The 8,826-nt window shown below is 43.9% G+C and overlaps 1 long non-coding RNA gene across 4 annotated transcripts in view; it reads left to right on the forward strand.

The window, feature by feature from the left end:
• LOC111819951 (uncharacterized) overlaps positions 1-8,774 on the forward strand; it is a 277,819-nt gene extending 269,045 nt beyond the window's left edge. For all 4 annotated transcript variants that reach the window (XR_002823524.1, XR_002823522.1, XR_002823521.1 and 1 more), the window contains one exon: positions 8,013-8,774. This is a non-coding gene — a long non-coding RNA (uncharacterized LOC111819951). The remainder of the gene's footprint in view (positions 1-8,012) is intronic.
• The last annotated feature ends 52 nt before the right edge of the window (positions 8,775-8,826 follow it).

Consider the following 8,826-nt stretch of genomic DNA (forward strand, 5'->3'; position numbering starts at 1 on the left):
CCTCCCTTCCCTTCTTCCCTCCCTCCCTCCTATCCTTCCTCTCTCCCCTCCTCCCTTCTTCCCTTCTTCTTTCCCTCCCTCCCTCCCCTCTCCTGCCTCCCCTCCTCCCTTCTTCCCTCCCTCCCTCCTTCCTTTAAAGAAAGAAAGCCGTCTTCCTTCCTTCCTTCCTTCCTTTCTGTGTAGGGAATACATTCACATCATTGAACATTTATAAGATACAGAAAGGTGTGTAGTGAAACGTCTCCCCCACTCCCTGTTCTGCAGCCAGTGGGTTCCCCTTCCTGGAGGCAGTCAGTGTTAGCTGTGTCCTGTCTGTCACTCCAGGGACAGCCTGTGTGCATACAAGGACATGCCTGTGTATATATATGTTTTCCTCTTTCATTGTATGAGGCTCTTATGTTTTATAGCTTACAGTGTCTCCAGCTTCATGATTTAAACCATAATCAGGGAAGAAGAACCGCTCCGGTATACTTGCTCGTTTTCTTCTGGGTTACTAGGCCTTCTTTCCCTCTGGCATTACCAGCTGCTCCCATCACCCTGTCTTCACACAGGCCTGTTCCTGAGAATGAGGAACATCTCTGATGACATGGCCGTGGACTCCAGGGCTGTCCAGCCCAGTGGGTGGGGAGTGTGGCTTCGAACCCTTGGCTTCAGGAGGTTGCTGGGCCCTGCCTGGACTTCCCTTTCTGCGGCCGACAGGAAGCTGGGGGGCCGGATGGCACTGCTCCAGCAATGGTTCACGGCACATAGTGCCCTCTAGGGAACCCATTTCTCCCCCAAGGGAGCTTTGAGATCACTTTCTCCTGGCTTAGGTGACCTGATGCAGAATCCCACACCTGAGGGATGGCCAGGGCTGGTGTTTCTCACGCTTGAGCTGCTTGTTAAATGAAGATTCTGGTTCATTAAGTCTGCGTGGGGCTGAGATTCTGCATTTCTGTTGAGGTCCCAGGCAATGCTGGTGCTGCTGGTCCAGGGTCCACAGTTTGAGTAGTAAGGATCTCGTCCACCTTCCCACCCCTTGTCATGCTGCGCACAGTACCCAGACACTGTGGAATGCTTGATTATTGTGTTCCTATGCCTGCTCAGTCACTGGTTAGAAGTTCTACCTACATTGTCCCATTTAATCTTCCTGACAGTCCCGTGAGGTGTGAGCTTAATAATATTTAAGATGGAGAAACTACTACTCAGAGATGTTAAATAACTTGTTAGAAGTCACACAGCTCATTAAGTGGCAAAGATGAGAGTCTTAGCGCTGAAGGCTATTCCATTTCACTGTAAACCAGTTAAGTGCTCAGCTGCTAACCAAAAAGTTGGCAGTTCAAGTCCACCCAGGGGCACCTCAGAAGAAACGTTTCGCAGTCTAGTTCCGAAAGATCAGCCTTTGAAAACCCTGTGGAGCACAGTTCTACTCTGACACACTGCCAGGAGTCTGAGTCAACGCCGTGGGAGCTGGTTTTTCTGGTAGCCCCTCAGGAGCGGATGACTGCAGTCCCCCTAAAATGGAGCACGTCTTTGTGTTGATAATGAATGCATTCCATGGCAAATGTCATTTTATCCCCACCACCTCCCACCCCTGACATCCCCAAGATTTTAATCCTGGCTTCTCCTTTTCAGAAGACTGTGAGACACTTGACACGGGGACTAGGCTCAGCAATAACAGTGACCCAGAAACAGTTTCAGCCTTTTCCCTGGAGAATTAGAAGACACATGAATTCGGAAAAAGTAGCTGAGAAAATTTCCCCATATGAGTACACACTCCCCCACCTCCTTCTCCCATAACACATGATACGTTTTACCTGTGATTCGGTCACTGCTGAGCTGTCTTCATTTAATGTGGTTTTGATGGAATATTTGGTCTGGAAATTTTATTTTCAATTAAACATACTCGTTGAACTGTCTTGGTTTTGAAAGGATTCCATTAGGATGGCTAATTATGTAGTAGTTGCTACAAGGAGATACTTGCACTCAATTTCAGCTCTTAGGTAATTCAAATCAACCGCTTTATATTTTCCTCCCTGGAGCTGTGTGCGACCATCTCCCTTCAACACTGTAGGCTTCTCATGAGTTATTTTTAGACATCCAAATCAAAACAGCAATTTTGGCTGAGGCCGTTTCTAGTCTAGCAGAGTAAACCATATGTACTGATGAGAACAGGCAAAGAGTCACTGCTTTTCAAAAGCAATAAAACCATCTCTCTCTGTCTAAGGGGATTCTGTGTTTGTGAACGGAAAACTATTCTTCGTACTGTTATAGTCGTTTGAGAACCCTATCTGAAGTCAAAGACAATTGAAATTCCTTTCAACTTACAAAAGAATTTGTAAACTGCTGTAGCACCCTTTTTTCCAAGATGGCTGACCTTGGCAGAGTTTACTGGGGACCCTGTTTTGGCCTCTGAATCTCCCATGAAACATGAAGATCACTATTTTTATTTTCCCACTTCTGTCTGTTTCTTTGTTTTATCAGAGAACTTGTAACATACCTCATCATCCTTACCAAGTGTGTAACTCGTCTGCCTTTAAAATGTAAGCTCCTTGTGGGCAGGGGCTGTATTTTTTCACCTTGTGTTTTGCCTGGCACATAGTAGGTATTCTGATTGAATGAATAAATATATGAATAAAATCTTATTTCTTTCTAGTTTCTCTCTTTTTAGAAACATCAACAATGTGTTACATAAATATTAAATGAATTGATTCTCCTTAAAAAAATTGCAAATAGACCAAAGTCCCTTTTGATCACCACCCCCAGCCCTTGTTCCCTTACTGTCTCTGTTTGGTAGCATTTGTTATCACTTTGGTACATATCCTTGTAGAACTTTCTAATGCATTTGTATACATACATATATATATAGTATGTGTGTGTATATAAAGTCAATTCATGTTTGATATAGTCTGTAAAATTTCTGCCAACAGTAACTTAGAGAATACCTAATCAACCTTGTGTGCTGGGCAACCCAAGTTTTTTGTCACTAAGCACATGTCCTGGAATGACTGCAAAAGTGCCGAAAGTATTGATTTGGGGGTTAAAAATAAATGTTAGTGAGTAGGCAGTACTATTTTGTAGACCTGTGATAAATGATTATTCTGCAACTTGCCTTTTTTATTCATCAATATGTCAAGGAGTCGTATTTATGTTAGTTGCCTTGTTCTTTTCAACTATTACAAAGTTTTCATACACTATGTGGACATACTACCTTTTATTTAGGCCAAATTAGTAAATTCTTTATCTGCTTTCACATTCATTATAGTTTAAGATCCCTTCTCATGTGGATGTTGACAAACCTGCCATGTCCACTGCTGTCTTTTTTTTTTTAATTGTGCTTTAGGTGAAAGTTTACAGAGCAAATTAGTTTCTCATTAAACAATTAATACGCGTATTGTTTTGTGACATCGGTTGCCAACTCCAAGATGTGTCAGCGCTCTCCCCTTCTCAACCTCGGCTTCCCAGTTTCCATTAGTCCAGCTTTCCTGCCCCTTCCTACCTTCTCGTGTTTGCTTTTGGGCTGGAGTGCCCATTTAGTCTCGTATAAGTGGTTGAACTATGTGTGTTATTGTTTGTTTTATACACCTGTCTAATCTTTGGTTGAAGGGTGAACCTCAGGAGTGACTTCTGTACTGAATTAAAAGGGTGACCAGGGGCCGTACTCTCGGGATTTCTCTCCACTGCTATCTTTTGGTAGCTACAACACAGTGTGTCAAAATCAGCCCAGTGCCTTGGAGGTTGTGTGGAACCAGTAGAAAGAATTGTGTGTGATGCTAAGGGTTGACAGAGAGATAAGAATTCTGTTGTCCACAGAATCTAGGGAAGGGCATGGTGCACGGATCTCAGGGGACAGGCTAGTGAGTGGCCTTGGATCTGTTGTTGGCTATGCCAGTCACCAGTTGGCTTTCCTTGGACAGGTCATTTCCTCTCTCTTGGCCTTATTTTTCTCATCTTCACAATGGGCTCAGTGAACCCCTTTAAGCTCCTGGACTCTGAATAACAGGCTTACACAGTGCCCCTGGGTTTTACATAAAGAATGTATTGTCTGCCCACTTACCTTCATGTGTTAGGGGAGCAATTCCTGATAGAACCTGGCCCAGCAATGGCGCAGGGGGCCCGGGATTGGCCAGGAAAGTATTGCCTTTGAATCTTACTCCTTTATTTTTCCTATTACTTCATCATCCAATTAAAATGAATAGTTTTTTCTTTTGCTTTGTTTGGTCTTTTTGTTTTAAGCAAGACAGTATGGTGTTGAGGAAAGAGATTATGGACTCTTGAGTTCTAGTTTCAGTGGTATGTTCTTAGATAAGTCATTTATCCTCTCTGGACTTCTATCTGTGAACATCATGAGTCCAATTAGCCAGATATCCACTTAAAAAAAAAAAAAAAAAAAGTTAAAAACCACACTCACTTGTGGGTGTTTCATGTGGCATTTCTGAGTATTGTCACCTGCAGATAGATCATATCACGAATTGATGAGACCACCAGAACCCGTGAAGTCCTCTCGTTTCACATGAGAAACATGCAGCCACCCTAGTCCGATGACACATCCCATCCCTCAGCGGGTTCTCAGGCCCAGAGAAGGGTTCTCAGCTGTCATGATTCATAGCGAGAGTTTTCTCCTCTCGGCTCTGGGGACGGCTGTGCAGAAGAGTCAAGGAGAAAGGGTATTTCCCCACTTTGAGGCTCAGGGCCGCAAGGGTCACAGCTCTGATTCACTTGCCGGCGGGTGTCCCTGAGACCCAGTCAGGCTTTCCCATGATGGCTGAGAGTTCTGGCCCCTTGTCTTGGCATTACACCTGGGTCTGAGGTCACCACGCCTTTCCTCACGTGAAAGGTCAGGGTGAAGGGGTGTGAAAGGCACCTGGAAGCTGTAGGCTGGCAAGGTCCTGGGGGTTTGGTGTTCTTGGTTCCAACCCTTTGCTTTGTGCCTCTCCTGCGGATTTCCGTTCCTGGACACCCCTTTGGTTACAGGTTCCCCGGTCGAGTAGGTTTGCACGGGAACGAGCCCTGAGTCTGTGGGCTCTTCTACTGCTGACCTGTGACTCAGCCTCTCCTGGCCTTGCTTCCTGCCCTGCTGCGTCTATATGAGATGAGACTCCACAGTAGGTGCTCAACCGTCAGCCTCCTTCACCTTTCCCTTTCTTACATGGGAAAACCTAATTTTATAGGCTCTCAGCCTATAACCAAGCTTCGGAAGATTACCACGAGTATTTTTCACATTGTTGATGTTGTTGGCGGTCATCGAGTTGACCACAACTCATGGCGACCCCAGACCGGTGTGATCCATAGGGCTTTCATTGGCTGATTTTCAGAAGTAGATCACCAGGCCTTTTTTCCTAGTCTGTCTTAGCCTGGAAGCTCCACTGAAACCTGTTCAGCATCGTAGCATCGTGCAGGCCTCCACCGACAGATGGGTGGTGGCTGCGCAGGAGATGCATTGACCAGGAATTGAACCTGGGTTTCTTGCATGGAAGGCGAAGAGGATTCTATCACTGAACCACCACTCCCCCACCCCCACCCCACATTTTTCACATTAAAATAGAAACGAAAAACAGCATAATGAATGAAAAGACTATCATTGGCATGGTATACATCTTAAATTAGTTTTAAAAAGGCATAGTGTGTTGTTTCCTTTTGCCAGCTCTCCTCACCACAGATGTAGTTTGCAGTGTTGCAAATACACACAGAGCAAGTTGCATTGTCTCTGCTTGTATTTGGTCCACCTCCAAGTGATCAATACCGTTTGAATTTACATCTGGGAAACTTTAAGAAATGAGTCACCCTGTCCTATGATTCACAGACTTGATCAGAAATGTTTAAAATTGTGGGGTGGGGTGAGGTGGGGGGAAGAGTTGGAAACCAATCCCTGACCGTAAAACTCGAGTTCTGTGCTCTAGCGTGGGCAGGGCCATCCCAGGTTCTGTGCGAACAGTGCCTGCCCTCAGAGAGCTACACTGGGTGAGGGGGTTTAGGGTGAAACTGGAAAAGTTTCCTGGCCTCTTACCTGGTTATCGTGCCTTTTCATGTGCAAAAGTGTCACAGTTTGGACAACATAGGGTCCTGGAGAGACTAGAGGTCTTTGAGGGACGTAAACGGTTTGTGCTCAATGAGAAATCTAAAGTTGTCGGTTCGAACGCACCCAGCGGCTCCATGGAAGAAAGCCCTAGTGATTTGCCTCCGTAAAGATTACAGCCAAGAAAACTATGGAGCTCTGCTCTGCACACATGGGGTCACCATGAATCAGAACTGACTCGACGGCAATGGTTTGGTTTGGTGAAAGGAGACCGAGAGTTCTTAAAAACCAGAGATTCCATTTTATTCACATCTGCTTCCCCATTGCCTAGCCTCCAGTAGGCAGTTAGGAAATAAATGCTTGCTTGGGTGGGTGGATTCTTAACCCTCATCCTAGTTTCTGAATTTCTATTTCCCATTTGTCTCTGCATCTTTGAAACACCTCAAGTGACCCCAAAGTGTTTTCAATAAGTATCTTTTTTTTTAATTCAGTTTTTTTATTGTGGCAAAATTATACATAACATAAAATTTCCCACTTTAACCATTTTTAAGTGTGCAGTTCAATGGCATTAAGTGTCATTCATGATATTGTGTAACTATCACCGCTGTCTATTTTCAGAACATTTTCTTCACTCCAGACAGAAACTCTGTACCTATTAAGTAATAACTCCCCCTTTCTGCCTCCCCAGTTGCCACTATTCTACTTTCTGTCTCTATGAATGTGCCTATTCTGGATATCTCCTGTAAGGGGAATGTCATGGTTTGAATTATTTCCCCCAAAAAATGTGTGTATCAATTTGGCTAGGCCATGATTCCTGGTACTGTGTGATTTTCCTGTATGTTGTAAATCCTGCCTCTATGATGTTAATGAGGGAGGATGGGTGGCAGTTGTGTTAGTAAGGCAGGACCTGATCTACAAGACTGGACTGTGTCCTGAGGCAATCTCTTGAGATATAAAAGACAGAAGTGAGCAGAGAGACAGGGGGACCTCATACCATCAAGAAAGCAGTGCCGGGAGCAGAGCGCGTCCTTTGGACCAGGGTCCCTGCACAGAGAAGCTCCTAGTCCGGGCGAACACAGAAGAGAAGAAGACCGACAGAGAGAGAAAGCCTTCCCCTGGAGCTGACACCCTGAATTTGGACTTTTAGCCTACTTTGGCTGTGAGGAAATAAACTTCTCTTTGTTAAAGCCATCCACTTGTGGTATTTCTGTTATAGCAGCACTGGCTGACTAAGACAGGGAATCATGCAGTATTTTCCGTTTGCATCATCTGGCTTATTTCACTTAGCGTCATGTTTTTTGAGGTCCATCCAAGTTGTAACATGTATCAGAATTTCATGTCTTTGTTATTGTTGGATGCCGTTGAGTCGATTTTCCATATGACAGAGTAGAACTGCCCCACAGGGTTTCCCAGATTGTAATCTTTATGGGAGCAGATTGGCAAGTATTTCTCCCATGGAGTGGCTGGGTGGGTGTGACCCACCAACCCTTCAGTTAGCAGCCAACTGCTTAACCATTGCCCCACCAGGGCTCCTTTATTCCTTTACTGTGTCTGGATAATATTTCATTGTATGTATATACCATATTTTGTTTATCCATCTGCTGTTGATGGACACTTGGGTTGTTTCCACCTTTTGGCTGTTGTGAATAACGCTACTGTGAACACTGGCCTACAAGTATCTCTTGGAGTCCGTTGAGTTACCATTTTAACCTTTTTTAAGTGTACAATTCAATGGCATTAAGTGCCATTCGTGATGTTGTGTAACTGTCACCGCTGCCTATTCTCAGAACATTTTCTGAGAATGAGAGAGCAGTTGCTTTCGTTACACACAAGCAGCCCTATGCCATTTAGCTTTGTGCCCTTCCGTGAGTTATACACGAGCTAGAACTTATCAAGTACTAAGAACAGCAGCTCGCAGGGAGTAAACACCTAAGAAATAATGGAGGTGGAGGTAGTGCTATGGCTGTTAGCTCTCTGGTTTTGCTACTTGTCTTTGTCTTTTCTTCCCTACCTATAGGATTCATGGACTGTTTAAATAAATTTCCGAAGGATAAAAAAAAATTATAAGAAGTTGGAAACATAGAGTCAAAAGTTATCTATCCGTCGTCTCATGGGCCTTGGTAACGTAATTGCAATTATCATTTCAATGTGCTATAACCCATTTGTGTTGTTTTGTACGTTTTTAAAGTACGTTATCTTAAGATTCTCTCCAAATTTTTTTCTATTTGCATTTTTTCCACAGGCATTTCTATATTATTCTATAACCATTTCAACCATTTTGTATTTGCTTTTATCCCTGTGGCTGTTGGTGATGAACTATAGGTTTCCTAGTGTTTTCCCTTTTTTACAAATAAAGTTTTTCCTTCCAGTATTTCCTGTATCCCAAGAGCATCTCAGAAGTGGAATCATTGAATCAAAGGGCATAAACATTACGTTTTGTGTTTTTTATATTTAGTTATAATACCTCTATCATGGTTAATCCTCAAAATAAACCCCTGGGTTGGGAGTTATTAACCTCATCTTGTGGTTAATGTCATTACATGTTATTGCTAAAAGGAATCTTGCTGGTCCTTAAGGCACTGAGCCTCCTGGATGTAAGCTCTGTCTCACCCGGCGCTGAACCTCCCGGGCTCCCGTGGCTCAGTGCACATGTTGTTGTTAGTTGCCCTCGAATTGGCTCCGACTCCTGGAGATCTTCTGTATAACAGAACAAAATGTGGCCCAGTTCTGTGCTATCTTCACAATCAATAGCCTTTTTTTATTTTATTTTATTTTATTGTACTTCAGGTGAAGGCTTACAGAACAAATAGTTTCTCATGAAACAGTAGTAC

The sequence above is a fragment of the Trichechus manatus genome, unplaced genomic scaffold (assembly GCF_000243295.1).
Source record: "Trichechus manatus latirostris isolate Lorelei unplaced genomic scaffold, TriManLat1.0 scaffold00022, whole genome shotgun sequence".
Lineage (NCBI taxonomy): Eukaryota > Metazoa > Chordata > Mammalia > Sirenia > Trichechidae > Trichechus > Trichechus manatus.